At 55.0% G+C, this 16,544-nt stretch overlaps 1 protein-coding gene across 1 annotated transcript in view; it reads left to right on the top strand.

Moving 5' to 3' along the window:
• The first annotated feature begins 6,726 nt into the window (after positions 1–6,726).
• The window catches only part of SH3BP4 (SH3 domain binding protein 4), a 33,997-nt gene continuing 24,179 nt past the window's right edge, over positions 6,727–16,544 (top strand). Inside the window, exon 1 of the mRNA XM_053982761.1 lies at positions 6,727–6,811. The gene's annotated coding sequence lies outside the window, so the exon portion shown is untranslated. The remainder of the gene's footprint in view (positions 6,812–16,544) is intronic.

Here is a 16,544-nt window from a genome sequence, read left to right as displayed (position 1 = left end):
AGAAGCAGCCTGATAAATGCTACCTCCCTCCAATTTGCCCACCTTTAAAATGGGAATTGTGCCATTCGTGCTGGTGGCACGCTCAGCCTATGGGTTGGTGGTCACTGTTATTGCAGGGAGGGTCTCTTAACATCCATGCTAATAATCCCATGGCACTGGGAACTAAATGAGATCCTGCCAGCTGGAAGAGAACTGGGCATTTCTTTGCCGGAGAAAAGGAGGGCGAATAATGGGCTTAGAAAAGAGAGAGTGCCAAGAAAAACGCGGAGCCGAGCGCTCGCTGCTCTCCTTCACATGCTTAAAGAAAGCAATTCAGGCTCAGCACACGCAGTTATTAAACGGGGAGGAAAAAAAATATAATTCTTGTGCCTCTGTTTCTTTGCAGGGCAGCCGAGCAAACGCCTCGATCCGCCGTGACCTCGGGACATAATGGGGCATTGAAAAGCAAATCCGGCGGCACAGAAAGGAAGTGTGTTCCACCAGGCCAGAGGAGGCATTGAGGGAAGGAACAGCCAAGTGGTTATCTCTGGCTTAAATCTCAGCCAGGCAGAGTTTTGGACAAGCCAGGCTTTGTTGGGAGAGCCACGGGCAGGGCAGTGTGTGGAGCTGTACCTGGCAGCTGATGTTTAACGTCATTTTAGAATGATAAAACTCACTTGGGATGCTCTTCGTCCTTGGCAGGGTGGAAAAACCACCCAGGACAGGCACCTGTGTGGCAAAACAGCCACCACGTCCTCGTCCTTGGGGGCTGCTCCAGGGTGCCTGGTGAAGTAGGGAAAGTGGTTATGGATTTCAAACCCTGCCAGGGCAAACGAGGGAAATATGAGCGTCAGCATCACTGCTTTGTCCCCCTGGTCCTGGCAATAAATGTCCCCAGTTTTATCTCGGCACAGGTTTGGGCTGAAAGATTTGTCAGCCCCTCAAGCTGGGTTTGAGATCACCTGAAATCACTGGAAATACCCTGAATTATGGGCACGCTGGCAAATTTCAGCACTGTGCCCTTGCTGTGCTACATGGGGCTGATCAGACAATCCCAGGATAGTTTGGAAAGGGATCTAAAAGCTCATCTTCTTCCACCCCCCTGCCATGGTCAGGGACATCTACCACTAGACCAGGTCGTTCCAATCCCTGCCCAACCTGGTCTGATTCCTGTCTCCTGCTTCCCTCTGCCTCTAAAAACCAGGGAATTCTTATTTTCTCTTTTGAGTCCTGAGCCCTTTTCCAAAGTGAATAGCAGGTAGCTGAGGGTGTTGATACTTTTATCCTCTGCTTTTATCCTGAAACACTTCCACCCAGTATTCCTGGGACGAATTTGTACAAAATGCTGCTTGTTTTGAGCTTGCCCTGTATTTGTGCCAGGGTCTTCCAAACGCCTGTCCCTGCCCCAAGCCCCACTGGTGTCTAGTGGGGACACCCAGGGCGGAAATCCAGGTGGAAATGACCACAGGCAGATCCTCTCCTTAAACGGGGCTAATGATGTGAAGCAGCTGCTCTGAACACAAGCCAGCACAGTCATCAATTCAATGAACCCCATTGATTAGTGCAGGAGCTCAGCAACAGCCATAAACGAGGCTGTTTGTCAGTGAACACGGGGAATTATTGTGCCTTAACACTGCTTAAGGAGGGAAACTTTCCCCCCTGTTTTATCACAGAGCTGCCTGGAAAGTGGAAGGGCTCTGGCAGTGATCTGGGGGAAGGGAGAAAATGATCATGACAAATAAAGGTGCATCCCTTGGCAGCACCATTCAATGGCTCTTGCTCCCCATGCCTTTGCCCCAGAGAATCTTAAGATGTGGAGGGAAAATTTGGGAATCAGCCGCCCGAAAGAGGTGGAGGAAGGGCTGCTCCGAGCCTCTGAGGGGCAGGGAAAGGCAGCCTAGGAGGATGTTTAGCTGAAGACAAAAGTATTCTTGGCTGAAAAACAGGACTTTCTGCTCCTCTAACTCCCTCCTGCAAGCCCTGGGCCTTTTCCAGGCCGACAGAAATCTGCTGGAGCCTGACTGTGGAAACCCCACAATCTGGAACCTGTTGGTACACCCAGGGAGGAGGTTGGAGCCATCTCACTCTCACGTCAAGATTCACAAGGATGCACCGACAACCCCTGTGCATCCCCCCCTCTGCCAGCCAGGGATATTTATCCATCTGGGAAGCCTTCATAACCAGCAATGATTTCCCTGTTCCCATTATCCCAGCGCTCTCTCCCCTAACGATGATGAAACAGCCTCGTCCTCATGGTTGGTTTTAGATAGAGCTGTCATTGAGTCTGGGATGTTTTTTTTCTTTTTTTTTTCTTTTTTTTCTTTTCTTTTTTTTTTTTTTATTTGCAGCTTCCGTGGTTCTGTTGCCAGAAGAATCTCCAGCGGGAACAAAAGCTGTTTTATTTTGTGGGACAGGACTCGAGGAGGAAAGGGAAAAAGGGGAAGGGCAGCTTTAACTTGTGGGTTGTGGGTGCTGCTGCTGTGAGCGGCCAGGCAGCCAGGGAGGTGAGGACAGGGATTCCTTGGCTTCTAAAGGGTGATGAGGTGATGAGGAAAAAGGAACTGGGTGATTTACTGGCATAAAAGGAAGGATTTTGGCTACCAAAAAAAAAAAAAACCCAAAGTGGATCCAAGGGAGCTGGAGAAGGGCTTTGAACAAAGGCCTGGAAGGACAGGACACAGGGAATGGCTTCCCAGTGCCAGAGGGCAGGGCTGGATGGGATATTGGGAAGGGATTGTTCCCTGTGAGGGTGGGCAGGCCCTGGCACAGGGTGCCCAGAGCAGCTGTGGCTGCCCCTGGATCCCTGGCAGTGCCCAAGGCCAGGTTGGACACTGGGGCTGGGAGCAGCCTGGGACAGTGGGAGGTGTCCCTGCCCATGGCAGGGGGTGGGATGGGCTTTAAGGTTCCTTCCCACCCAAACCATTCTAGAATTCTAGGATTTTGGTTATTATAAAGGCCTTTGCCATGTGGAGTAGTCTTCCAGGAGGAGGGAGGTTGGTGCAAATCTCTCCAAAACCCATCCCTTCCCACAGGACAGGGTGGGATTTGTACCCTGGGATTGAGGGGTGTGATGGGGGCAGGATCTGTGTGCAAAGCTGAGGGCAGTGGGGGAAGGACACTGCAGGATTTTCCCTTAGGAGCAGAGAAGGTTCAAGACCGGTCCCTGTTCAAGCTCTTTCACCTCTCCCCTCTACCTCTTTGCTGTCCTTTGTTCCTTCACTCTCTCGGCTGATGTCAGGCAGCCAGAGATATTAAAAGCCTCTCCGGAAGCTGTGTGCTCTGCTCCGTGCACGTCCTCATCAGGCTTAAAAAACTAATCCCTGTTATTAGCAGGAAGTGGTTATTACCTGGCCAGGTGTTCCTGTCACCTCACAAACCCCATCCAGGGGTGATCACAGGTGACACCAGCCCCCTCTTCCCACAGCTTTCCCCTCCCCTTTGGCACCAATCTAGTCACAGATTTATGAATCATGGAATGGTTTGGGGTGGAAAGGGACCGTCGAGTTCATTCCACCCCCTGCCACGGGCAGGGACAGCTTCCACTATCTCAAGGTGGCTCCCAGCCCTGTCCAGCCTGGCCTTGGACACTTCCAGAGATCCAGGGGCAGCCACAGCTGCTCTGGGCACCTTGTGCCAGGGCCTGTCCATGTTCCCAGGGAAAGATTTCTTTCCAATAGTCCATCTATCCCTGCACTCTCACAAAAGTAGAGGCCAGGCTTGCCAATATCACGGAGGGAATTGCTGCCTTCAGCCGTTGCCACGGATGAAACAGGAACAAACCCTCCAGACTCCCAGCTGCAAGAGGAAATCAGGTGGAGACGGTGAAGGAGGAGTAAATCCGCCCCGCTTTAATTCCAGCCCGGCATAATGGAATTCCGGAAAGGAAGCAGAAATAATCCACGTGGGGAGCCTGGCAGAGGGTTTGTTTGCCAGTTCCAAATGCAGCAAGCCTCGTTTACGAGGCCCTTCTGTGGGTAATTGGCTTTGAGGCGGGAATGTTATACCTACAGAGTAAATCTTGTTGGAATTTATTGCCTTTATCCAGCTCCTAAACCCCAAGTACCTTTGAGCAAACACCTGGAAGCGCTGCCCGTGGCAGCAACGCTCCAGAGCCTCCATCCCTGCCTTGGGATGCAAACAAAGAGCTGCTGCTTCCCGGGAAGGAGTCAATAACTCAGCTTCCACAGGAGAAGAGGGACATCAAACCCTGCCAGTTATCCCTCTCTTTTGTCATTAACCATCAGGGCTGTAATTAATTCGCAGCAAGGGGAAGACTGGTCTGGGAAGAGCTGGCCCCGGGGAGTTTGCTGGGAGTGCTGCACTAACCAAGAGTTATTAAACGTACCTTGGCAGCCAAGCACGCGCTTCCCCGGCTCCAGAAAGCCATCCAGAGCACGAGCCGGGCTCAGGGATTCGCTGCATTCCCACCAAAACTGCAGGATCATGGAAAAGCGCTCCCTGCGGCCTAGCAACAAACATGGAGCTCGGGACGTTCTGATATCCCACGTGGAAGTGGATTTGATCAGCTTCAGGTTTGGGAACGCTCCCTTCTGGAAGGTTTCGGGAGCTCAGGGTTCATGGCTGAGCTGCTGCTGTGTCTGGGAGAGCATCCCTGCCCCTGCAGGGGTTGGAATGAGATGGGCTCCAAACCATTCCATGGTTCTGGGATTCTGTGATCCTCCTGGTGAGGAGGATCCGTGCTCCAGTCCTGGGGAGGGGATTGATGTTGCTGAGTCTGGGGCTCATCAGACCCAGATCCGGATGTCCAGCTCCTGTCCACGATTCCCAAGGCAGCATCAGAGCGGAAAGGAGCTGCTCTCTTCCCAAAAAAAAGCTGGCTGCACTCACACACCAGAACCAGGGGAATGTCACCCCGGACCAGCCCTGTTCCTAAGAACTGTCAGGAACCAACAATTTCCACCCAGATTTGTGCCCGAGAAACACCACAGAGGGGGAATGCACAGAGAAATGAACTTTACCACGGAATTCCTGCAGGACAGAATCCCAGCACCACAGAAAAGCCTGGCCTCCTTAGGACATTTTGTCCAGGGCTAATTGCTCCCCGGGATCACTTCCTGGCTCAGACTTGCTCCTGGGCATTGCAAACCACTCGGAGAACAGAGAGGGATGGGAATGCTCACCCCTCCATCCCAGGCTGTGCACGAGCAACGTGCCCGAGGCACATCCTGAGCGCTGGGAAAGCTGCTGCCAGGATAAGCAACTGTTGTCACCCACAAATTGCTGGTTTTTAATGGAGTCCGAGCACGGTTTTGGCACCTGGAGACGTGGTTTGTCCCAAGGGATCACGAGGATGCTGAGCTGGAACTGCAGATTCTCGTGCACCTCCTGCAGCCCATCGGAAAAGACACTTTTGTCCCCAAAGCCACTCAAGGTGCCAGCCCAAGACAGGAATGAATTTGGACTATCCAGTATCCAAAGAGATAGGGAATCACACTAGAGATGGAAAAGAGGAACAAACCAGCAAATGAAATACTGATTTTAATGAGAGTTTTGCAGGAGCAGAGGGACAGGAGCACCCCAGGCTTGGTGCCAAGGCACGGATGGGGGCAGCACCCAGCCCAGCTGCATCCCAGGTGCCATCCCAGTGTTTTCCACTGGCAAAACAGGATAGAAGTGTCCTGTTGCAGTTAGAGAACCGGGTTATCCGGCTACAGGGAGCTCCCCTTGGAGAAACCCCAAAGCTCCCCAAATAATGCCGCAGAAAGGAGCTCCCAAGGGTGCTTTGAAGTGGTTCTGTGTGGCTCGTTTTGGGGAGCCAGGAAAAAGCTGGGATGAGGCTGGGAAGTCCCAGCTGACCCCTGGGATGGGGTCTGGCCATGCAAGGACTCACAGCCACCCCACTTTTGTCTCAGCCCAGCCAAAACTCTGTCTCCTTCTGCCGTGCTGGGCGCAGGAGGAGCCAGCACCAGGAAGAGGAAATTTAATCATCAGATCCCGATTAAACCCAGGAAAAAAACAAGGAGGGGCTGGGAAGAGCAGCGGCTTGAGTAGCCCGGACCCATCTGCTCCGGTATTTCTCACTCAGCTGCTTTTCCAAAGGGTGTTCCAGCCTTTGGGAGATGGTCACTGTGGTGGTCTTGGTGGCCACCACCTCTGGGTGCACTTCGTGTCCATGCCTGTCCTGTTGTGCTGATGCTCCTGGCAGCCCATTTCCTAACCCTGCATCCCAGCAGGCAGCACAACCCCAGGGTGGGATGCTCCCTCAGTCTATGGGATTTTAGGGAGCACAACCCCCTTTTTTTCCGGCGTTGGGTGCTGTGGGAAGTTGAAGCCGCTCTCCGACCGTGGCTAACGCAAGAAACCAGAGTTTAGCGTTTTCCTCCGCGTTTCTCCTGCCTTTCCCAGCCTGGGAGAGCAACAGGGGCGGGATTTCTGCTTTACCAGGATTTCGCAGCTTCGCTTCCGTGACAAAAACGGCCAAAAAAAAGGTCGGGGGGGGGGGGAGGGGGGGGCATAAACCCTCAGCTGCCCAGCGCGCAAGGTTTGAGCGTGGCCACCACGAGCGTGACCACCGTCGCTAACGCCGGGCGGGGCGGGCGTGGCTCGCACTCGCCCCCTCGCCCCTGGCCCAGGGACGCTCCCCGCCGCTCCCCCATCCCGCTTTTCCCGTCCTCCTCCCCTCCCCACGTGTTTCACACGAGCATCTCCCCCCGCCCGCGGCGCCCCCCGCGCTCCCGCCCCTCCGCGGGGCCACGCCCCGGCCACGCCCCGGCCACGCCCCGTGACGTCAGAGCGGGCGGGCGCGCGCGGCCCGTGCCCGGGAGCGCAGCGGGGCCGCTCCCGGTGCTGCCGGTGTCGGGGCTGGGCGCAGGTGAGAGCCGGGAGCTGGGCGAGCCCGGGGGCTACCGGGGCCGGCAGCGGCTCCCCGCGGGCTGCCGGGGCCGCCGGGGAAAAGTTTGTAGGGAGGGCGGCGGCGGTGGAGGGTCGGGGGTGAGGCAGCGGCGGAGCGCGGGGAGGCGGCTGGGGAGAGCGAGAGTGTGAGAGTGTGAGTGTTTGTGTGACACTGTGACACCGTGCGTGTGCTTGTGAGCGTGTGTAAAGTGCCCTCTGTGCGTGTGCGACTGTGTACAAGTGTCGCGTGTGGCACTGTGTGTGTGTGACACTCTGAGCGTCCTCTGTGGGGCTGTCGCTGTGTGTGTGTGTGTGTCCTGTCTGAGTGTGACTGTCCTCCGTGTGCCACTTTGTGCGTGTGTCCTGGGTGACTGTGCGTGCCAAATGTCCCCTGCGTGTGTGACTGTGACTCTGTGTGTGTGTGACTGTGTGTGTAGTGTGTCCCCTGCCTGTGTGACTGTGTCCCTGTGTGTCCCTGTGTGTGTGTGTGACTGTGTGTATAGTGTGTCCCCTGCCTGTGTGACTGTGTCCACTGTGTGTGTGTGACTGCGTGTATAGTGTGTCCCCTGCCTGTGTGACTGTGTCCCTGTGTGTGTGTGACTGTGTGTATAGTGTGTCCCCTGCCTGTGTGACTGTGTCCCTGTGTGTCCCTGTGTGTGTGTGTGACTGTGTGTGGCGTGTCCCCTGGGTGTATGGCCGCGTTTTGTGCTCGGTGTTCGTTCGTGTCCCTGCCTTGTGTCCCCGCCGCCATGTGCTGTGCCAAGGTGTGAGCGTGGCCGCGACACGCGTGGCTCCGTGTCCCCGTTCCTGGGGAGATGCCGTGTGGCGGGTGTGCCGTGCCCGTTGTCCCCCAGGTCCCGCTGGCGCTGCGGCGAGGGGATGGGCGCGATGGGCGCGATGGGCACGGCTCCCCGCGTTGTCACCCTGCCGGTGTCCCCGGACGCGTCCGACAGCCAGCGCGGAGGCGCCGGGCCGGGCTGGCTCCTCTTCCTTATCGGCCACGGCTGGGACGCTCCGGGGGGAGTTCGGGGCTCTTTTGAGCGGCATTCCACCGGCTGTGCCTGGCATTCCTGTTCCAGGAGGGTTTTCCCAGCTCGCCGGGGGCTCGCTGACCTTTTTGCTCCTTGCTGGCTGCGCGGGGATGCTTTGGGAGCGGAGGGATGCCGCGCGGGGCTTGGTTTTCCAGCTGTTGCTCCCGGGACGGCGCTGGGTGGGAGAGGTGGAGTTGTGCAGGTGTGTGGTGTGCTGCAGCCTCGGGCTCCCGGGAACACCGATTTTCTGGGATCCCTGGCTATTCAGGAGTAGGCTCGGCATAACTTTGGTCCAAAGGGGGACAGCAGTGACCGTGAAGTTGTTCTGTGCCCAAATTAAACCACGCTGCATCAAAGCCCCAAAACCCAGAGGAGCTGCGGGATCAGGCGGATGCAAATTCCCAGCTCTGGAATGCCCATCACTGCCTTCCTCCCCTCTCCAGCCTGTGCTCGCTGCCTGATGCTCCCTGAGATTTGCAATGATTGAGTTTTGGCTGTTAATTAATATATACATTGCAAGTTAATGATTCAGTTATGCTGAATGGAGCAGCAGCTTGGGTAGGAGTTGGAGTGGGGGCTGTGTTGTGTTGACAGCTCTGTCTGGATGCTGAGGCTCTGGAATAAGGATCCATCCTGGATTTCCTCCTGCCTGACTGCACCAGCGGGATGCTTAAATTTGCCTTAAAGTAGAAAAAATTCTTGGTAATAAGAATAACATCCTCCTGGGATGGCTTGTAGGTGTGACAGGGGTCAGCGGTGGGTTTGGCAGCTGGGTTAATGCTCGGGCTTGAAGCTTTCAGAGAGCTTTTCCAACCTAAATAATTCCGGGATCCTCGGAACGTTCACGTCTCCTCCTGGCTCTTGCTCCTGCCCAGCTGTGTTGGTACCAGACCCTGCAGAGGGGACAGCATCTCTGGTGGCAGCTCTTCTCTGCTGTTCTGCTTTTTCCTTCTTTCCTCCTTTTCTCTGGAGCAGCTTGCCCTGATGAGCTGGGACTGCCCCATCCCTGGAGGTGTTGGATGGGGCTTGGAGCAGCCCTGGTTTGGTGGAAGGTGTCCCTGCCCATGAGGTGAACTTTGAGGTCCCTTCCAACCCAAACCATCCATGATTCCATGATTCCCTCAGCTTTCCAGGGTCTCCATGTTCTTCCCACAGTGAGATTTATCCCCCTGGTCGCTCACAGCAAAAGAATTCCCACTTTTCTCATGACCCCCATCCCACGGACCCATTAAGCACATCCCCTCCTGGCTGGGGAATTTTGCAGGCAGAGATGCCAGCTTTCCATGGTCATATATTTCCAAAATAACCCCGTTCAGGCTGTGGAAGGGAATGTGCTTTTCAAAAATAGCAGCTTCGTTACTTTTAATCAACCAGAGCCGGAGCAGCGTGGAGTGATTGCAGCCGGCGCTCGACATCCTAATTATGTTTGCCTTTTAATGAGAGGAAAACTATTTGCGAAGCTAAAATATTTATTTTAGCCTGGTGGGGTTGCTTGCAAGAGCTTGTGTGGATGGTAAGGAGGTGGTTTAGACACTGTGTGTGTTTTGTTTTGTTTCTGTTTTGTTTTAATGGGAAAAGCATTTAAATCTGGCAAGAGGCTTTTTGTGGCCGGGGCTGTGTGTGCGGAGCGAGCTGGCAGCTGGAGAGGTGCAGGGGAGTTTGCATCCTCCTCAGTCTCCTTATTTCCAAGGGGTCTGACAGTTGTGTCACCTCCTGGCTCCGTGGGTGGATTTCTGCCGGCAGCTGGCGCAGGAGTGAATGCAAATAACCTCACCTCGGGTTTGGCACCTGCCTTTTCTTTCCTGCCCGAAATCTGTCCTGAAAGCACCTGAGCTTTGCGGGCTGGCCCAGAGGCTCCACGGGAGATGGTGAGGAGGTAGGATGGGTTTTTATAGAATCATGGAATTTCCTGAGCTGGGAGGAACCCACAAGGATCATCCAGTCCAAGCCCTGGCCCTGCACAGACACCCCAACAATCCCACCCTGGGCATCCCTGAGAGCGTTGTCCGAACCCTCCTGGAACTCTGGCAGCCTTGGGGCTGTGCCCATTCCCTGGGGAGCCTGAGCAGTGCCCAGCACCCTCTGGGGAAGAACCTTTTCCTAAAATCCAACCTAACCCCCCCTGGCACAGCTCCAGCCATTTCCTCGGGTGCTGTCCCTGGCCACAGGGAGCAGGGGATGGCAACACCCAGGAAAGTTTTGTAGCCAAGTGTTGATTTCCCCAGTGACCAGTGATGAGTCAGCTTTGAAACAAGGGATCAACCCACTGGGAAATGTATTTCTGCCTGTTAACTGGGATATTAACTAGGATATCTTAGCAACTGGGATATCTCTGGTCTGGAGCCAGGCTGGGAGAGCTGGGGGTGTTCACCTGGAGAAGGGAAAGCTCCAGGGAGAGAGCTCAGAGCCCCTTCCAGGGCCTAAAGGGGTTCCAGGAGAGCTGGAGAGGGACTGGGGACAAGGCATGGAGGGACAGGACACAGGGAATGGCTTCCACTGCCACAGGGCAGGGCTGGATGGGAGATTGGGAAGGAATTGTTCCCTGTGAGGTGCTGGCACAGTTTTCCCCAAGCAGCTTTGGCTGCCCCTGAATCCCTGGCAGTGTCCAAGGCCAGGTTGGACACTGGGGCTTGGAGCAGCCTGGGGTGGTGGAAGCTGTCCCTGCCATGGCAGGGGTGGGAATGGGATGGGCTTTATGGTCCCTCCAAGCCAAACCATTCTGGGATTCTCTGATGGCTGCAGCAAGGTGTTCATGGAGAGCAGGGTGTGGGTGCTGCTGGAGTTCCCTGTCCTCTGGACAATGCCCTGTCAGGATGCAGGAGGCGTCTCCACTGCCAGCGCCAGCTCGGGACCCATCCAAGCCGCTCCCCAAAATTTGCAGAGCGAGGTTTGAAAGCACGGAACGCGTCCCCCACCGCTTCCCTCAGCAGGAGCTGCTTCCCTGGGCTCCCTCCTGGCCAGCAATCCCTGCATTAACCCTGCCCAGGGCTTGGGCACAGGGCTGGCATTGTCTGGGGACCCCGGCAGCGCCGTGCCAGCCTTGGCTGGGGCAGGGAGCACGCGGCTCTGCCGGCGCTGGCACAGGGAAAATCCCACTGACGGACGGGGAAGCAGAGGCTGGAGGGGCGGGAGAAACCCTGGGCTGCTCCTGGTGGAGGTGGTGGGGCCAAGCCCTGTCCCTAGAGGAGCTGAAGGGTTGGTGTCACCAGCCTGTGGGCACACCAGGGCAGCTTTGCTGGTAATTATGAGGCTGCAGGGTTTGTTACATTCAGAAGGGTTTGCAGCCCCAGCTGGCTCTGTGGCCATAAATAATGTTTGGGGTTTTAGGAAGGGGGAAAAAGGAGAAGGCTCTTGCAGGACCTGCAGCTTTGGCACGTGCATGTCCTGACAAATCCCTTTGCTTCCCAAACAAGGCAGAGAGACTTGCTCCCAGCAGCTCAGATCTGGTTTTTAGTGCTCAAATGATGCCCCAGTTCCATTAACATCACAACCATCCACACTGAAGGATAATTTTTGAGGGTACCTGTGGCATCTCTCCCCTCTTGAGCTCCTCCTTGCAGCCTGGAGTTCTTAATTTCTCCTGGTGGTCCCTGAAGTGATTTCCGTGGATTTCTGTTTCTCTGGGCTCCTAAGGAAAAGTGTGGGAGTCTGGATAGGGATGTGTGGATGGCTCACAGCAGCAGGGAATGCAGGAGCACGTGGAATCCCTCTGCTGCCTCGGGGTGGGCTGCAGGTCCAGGTGTTTCCCAAGGTAAAGTTATGGATTTTCCCAGGGTAAAGTTCATGGATCAAAGAGCAGACCACAAAACTTCCAACTCTTTCGTTATGCCCCTGGATTGGCTTCTTGTCCCTCTGCTGGGAAGTTGGCATTCTGGGTGGGTCACGTGTTTTTGGGAGGGATGGCTCGGTGTGTGCCACGAGCAGCATTTCCTGGCTTTAATCCCATTCTTTGGTGGCCAAGCTGCTGCCCCTCCATTGGGAACCCCATGAGCCCACGGGATATTTCTATTTTTAACCTGCCGATTCCATGTGGATTTGTGCAGGGGGTTATTTTCGGTGCTGGGAGGCAGCCGTTCCCATTCCTGTTCCCATTCCCGTTCCCATTCCTGTTCCCATTCCTGTTCCCATTCCCGTTCCCATTCCTGTTCCTGTTCCCATTCCCAGCTGGCATATCAATGGGAGAGTCACGCTCTCTCTCATTCCCCAGCTCCTGGGGCTAAAGAAATGTTCCTGCTTTTTCCTACCTGAGTGGGTGTTCCTGCTCCACCCAGGAGAGAGGTTGTGTCAAACCCAGCTGTGGGAAGATGGCACATCCCATCTCCTGTTTGTAGGATCATCACAGAATCCCAGATTGCTGGAAGGGACCTTAAAGCTCATCCCATTCCATCCCCTTCCAATGGGCAGGGACTTTCCCAATTCCTGCCTAATACCCAATTTCTTTCAGTTTGGGAGAATAACTTTGTAGCCTCAAACCTCTCTATATGAAAACACAAAGGTAGAAGGTGGCCCAGACACTTATTTGTAATTGCTCTGGTGTTTCTTCAGAATGAAAGAGAGTTGGTTTAGATGGGATATTGGGCAGGAATTGTTCCCTGGGAAGGTGGGCAGGCCCTGGCACAGGGTGCACAGAGCAGCTGTGGCTGCCCCTGCATCCCTGCAAGTGTCCAAGGCCAGGTTGGATGGGACTTGAAGCACCCTGGGATGGTGGAAGCTGTCCCTGCCCATGGCAGGGGATGGAATGAGATGAGCTTTAAGGTCCCTTCTAACCCAGACCATTCTGGGGTTGGGGGATTTTTCATCATCTGGCTGCTTTTGTGTAAATTGGAGGGGTGGTGATGCACATCTGGTTTGCAGTCCTGTTAAATGATGGGGAAAGCTTTAATAATAGTGAAAATTATATTAATAATAATGTTGTGAAAGCCTTTCCTTTTCACTGTTCATTCTCTGGAGTTGCTTCCTCTCCTGCTCCGTGGGAGGGTCACCCTGGGGACCATCCCATCATTTTCAAGAGGGGATTTTCACTGCCACAGAGCCAAACCAGATATTTTCTAGCTGACTCCAGAAAATCTTGACCCAGCGAAGACTCCTGCAGGGCTCTGCTGTGGGATCCTGAGGCTGCCTTGCTCAGCTCATCCCGTGCTGCACAAGCTCCCTGCTTTTCCCTCTCTCGGGGATAAATCCAGCTGCCGCCCCTCTCCTGCCCTGCCTGGTCACTGTGCCCGGATAAAGGGCTTTAGGTCATCCCTAAAAAGTGTTCCAGGCCGTTTTTGGGGGGCAGGGTCAGCGTGGTGTGTGGCCTTGTTTGAACAACGCCGGCTGTTTCCTTAGGAACGGGGAGAAAAAGGCTTTCTTGGAATTGAACAATGGGTCGGTGCAGAGGAGCAGGGCAGGAGGTGTTTTATGGGCACTGCTGCTGGAAGCTGTGATCCTAAGGGTCTTTTCCACCCTAAGTTATGAATCTGGGATAAGTCCAAGAGTGGGTTTGGTTGGACTTCTTGATGTGTCCAGGGCTGAGTGCAGAATTGTTTGGTGTGGTGGGGGAAGGTGCTCAAGCTATCCATTTAAAAACACCTCCACAGGTCAAGCGTGGAGAAAGGGAGCAGGAAAAAACCCCAGGAGCTGGAGTAAGGGATGCAGTGGTCACACAGGGAGTTCAGCCCAAAGTCTCCCCAGTCTCACACACTTCTGGGACCGAGAGCGCTTCAGCCCGGGCCGTGGCGTCCTGGGAGATGTTAAATCCCTAATTCCTGCCTCATTCCCTGCTGCTGCTCTGTCCTCTTGGCTCACATCCGTTCCCAGAGCAGCCGGGGGGGCTCTGCTGGGTCCCTCGGTGCAGAGGCTGCCACGGCTAAAATTAAACAAAGAGAAACTTCCCATTTTTCTGTGAGCGCTCCGGCTTCCGGAAAATGGCAGCGCTGCAGGCAGGCAAACAAAACAAGGCGTCCCCGGCCAGAGAAAAAAAACCTCCTCACCTCAGAGGCATTTCCTTGCTTTCTTTCCCCCCTCTCCAGCCTCTCTCCCTCCCCATCCTGGCTGCTCCATTGAAAACCTGCCATCAGATTAGGGCTCCCGGGGTGGGGTTGCTCTGGGAAGCATTTCCCAGGCAGCAGCCTGCGTGGAAAGCCGGCCTTGGGAATCGCTCTGCTCTCTGCCCCAAATCCCCTCCGTGCTTATTTTGCCATGAACATCCTCAGTGGGGGTTTTTGGCTGCGTGTGGCTCCACCTTTGTGGCAGGTTGAGCTGTTGGAATCCTTAAGGAAGTGCAGGGAATAGTTCCCAATGGGCCTGGGAGCAACTGGTCCTTGCAAAGGATGAGGTAGGAAAAAAAAAAGAGATGCTTGAGTGCATCCTGAAAAAAAGAGATCCGTGAGTCCATCCCACAAAAGCAGGACCTGTGTGGGTGTATCCTGCAAAAAAAAAGGAGGAGGAGGAGGTAGGGGTGCATCCTGCAAAAAAGAAGGGGGAGATGGAGGAGCAGATGTGTGGGCAGATGCAGGACAAAAAGAGCCGTGCAAATGCATCCCACGGAAGGAGAAGGGTTTGTGTGGGTGCGTCCTGGAAGAAAGAGCAGCGGTGCGAGTGTGTCCCAGAAAAAAAAAGGATGAGGAGATGAGGGTATCCCTCAAAAGGAGGAGATGTGAGTAAATCCCACAAAAAAAGGGGAAGCAGATGGGAGTGCATCCCAGAAAACAAAAGAGAAGGTGCCCAAGTGCATCCCACAAAACGAAAGGAGGAGAAGGGAGGGGTGCATCCCATAGCTCCTCCTTCCCTGTGGATGCTGTTGGCTGCAGGTTCCTTGGAGCAGCCTCCCCAGGAGTGCTGCCTCTGCAGGGATGCACCCCGTGGTTGCTCAGATGGGACAAGTGGGGTTTTTTTGGGGAAAGGGGAGGAAAACCTGGCATCCCTGGCACTGGGATGGGTTATATTGGGGGTGTTTTGTGTCTTTTTTTTTTTTTTTGATACCAGCTTCCTAGAAAGCATCTCCTTTCCAGCAGCTGAGCTTATCAGGGAGTGAGACCACAAAACAAGGCTTTCCTGGAGTCTTTGGAAGTGTTTTCCTTGGTTTTCTGGGAATGGACCATGGACAAGGTATTTGCTCTCCCCGGAGGGTGACAATTACCTCCTCAACAAAGCAGAGCCCCTGTGCTTGACCAGCTCATCATTCCAAGAGTGGCCTGGGAAGGATGCTCTGGGATAGGGACATCACTGTGGTGCTCTCCTTCCCTGCCTGGCTCTTCACATCCTGCAAAATAGGCAAAGTTTTGGGGGATTTGGGGTTGTTTTTTTCACTGGGAGTTGTTGGAGTCAGCCAGCGCTGCAGAGGAGCAGCTCGGTGCCCTCAGTGCTTCCAAGTAATTTTTCCCATCTCTCCTGCTGCTCCCAGGCTGTGGCCCCTGCTCCTCAGGGAGAGCTGCCTGAAAGTTAATCGCTGCTGAAAAATGCTTTAATTAACTCAATTAGCCAGATGGTCCATCTGGGCTCCTGCAGAGCCCGATGAGATCCCTGGAACGAGGTCGCAGCTCCACCCCGGTGACGGGGAGGACACGGGGACTCATCCAAATCCCCATGGGATGTGCTGTGCTCTCCAGAGTGGCCCTGCTCCTGGACCTGCCGTGGGAGGTGTTTGACAAGGGCATGGAGTGACAGGATAAGGGGGAATTGCTTTAAACTCACAGGTTTAGAGGGCAGGGATAGATGGGATGTTGGGAAGGAATTTTTCCCTGTGAGGGTGGGGAGGCCCTGGCACCCGGAGAAGCTGTGGCTGCCCCTGGATCGATGGAAGTGTCCAAGGAGAGGTTGGATGGGGCTTGGAGCAACCTGGGATAGTGCATAGGTGTCCCTGTCCATGGGAATGAGATGGGCTTTGAGGTGTTTCCAACCCAGGTTGTGCACCTGGCCCTGCCACGGGACATCCCTGAGGCTCCTGCCAGGGCAGAGCAGGAGCTCCTAAAACACCCACCACATCCAGGACACGGCCAGGCATGGAAAGAGTGAGCAGAGGAATGCCCTGCACGCTGTTTGAGCAGAGGAATGCGGGGCCCTGGAGCAGGGATTTGGGAAGGGGGAGTGTTTAACCCCCTGTCTGCGTTGTGACCCTTCCATCCCGCCCTCAACTCCGCTCTTGGGCTCTGTTTTGAAGCCTGGCCTTACAGACATCCCGAGGGAAGCTGGTTTTCCTGGCTGTGCTGGGAACCCGAGCGCTGGCAGATGGAGATGTATCCTTGAGGCAAAAGGGAGGAATGTGTGTCCTGAGGGGTTTGGATACCACTGGAGAATGGTGCGGGGAAACTGAGGCACAGTATTTCTCCGTGGGAAGGTTACACCGTGGTCCCTGCAGTCGTGGTGCCCGTGTCTCCAAGAATGGGCTCTAAAATCACTCCAAAAGAGCTCCTGGTGGGGGTGGGGAAATGAACCAGTGTGGGAGTATTTGCTGTTGGGCCTCATTTTTAAGAGATTGTGATCGCAGAGTGGTGATGCTGCATCAGGTGCTCCCCTGGCTTGGAGAGGGAAGGGGAGGTGTTTTGCTCTGGGAAAGGGCAGGTAATTCCTGCTTTAAGGCAATTGAGCTTGTGAAAGTGGGACAGAGGGTAATTCCCAGTGGGAGTGCTGGCAGGGGAGGTGATGCTGCTGGGAACTACCAGGATGCAGAGCATCTTCCTTTGGGATGAGCATCCACTGCCC

Source organism: Vidua macroura, chromosome 7, assembly GCF_024509145.1.
Source record: "Vidua macroura isolate BioBank_ID:100142 chromosome 7, ASM2450914v1, whole genome shotgun sequence".
Taxonomy (NCBI): Eukaryota; Metazoa; Chordata; class Aves; order Passeriformes; family Viduidae; genus Vidua; species Vidua macroura.
Note: the sequence above shows the minus strand (reverse complement) of the source record. Positions and strands in the feature narration are given on the sequence as shown.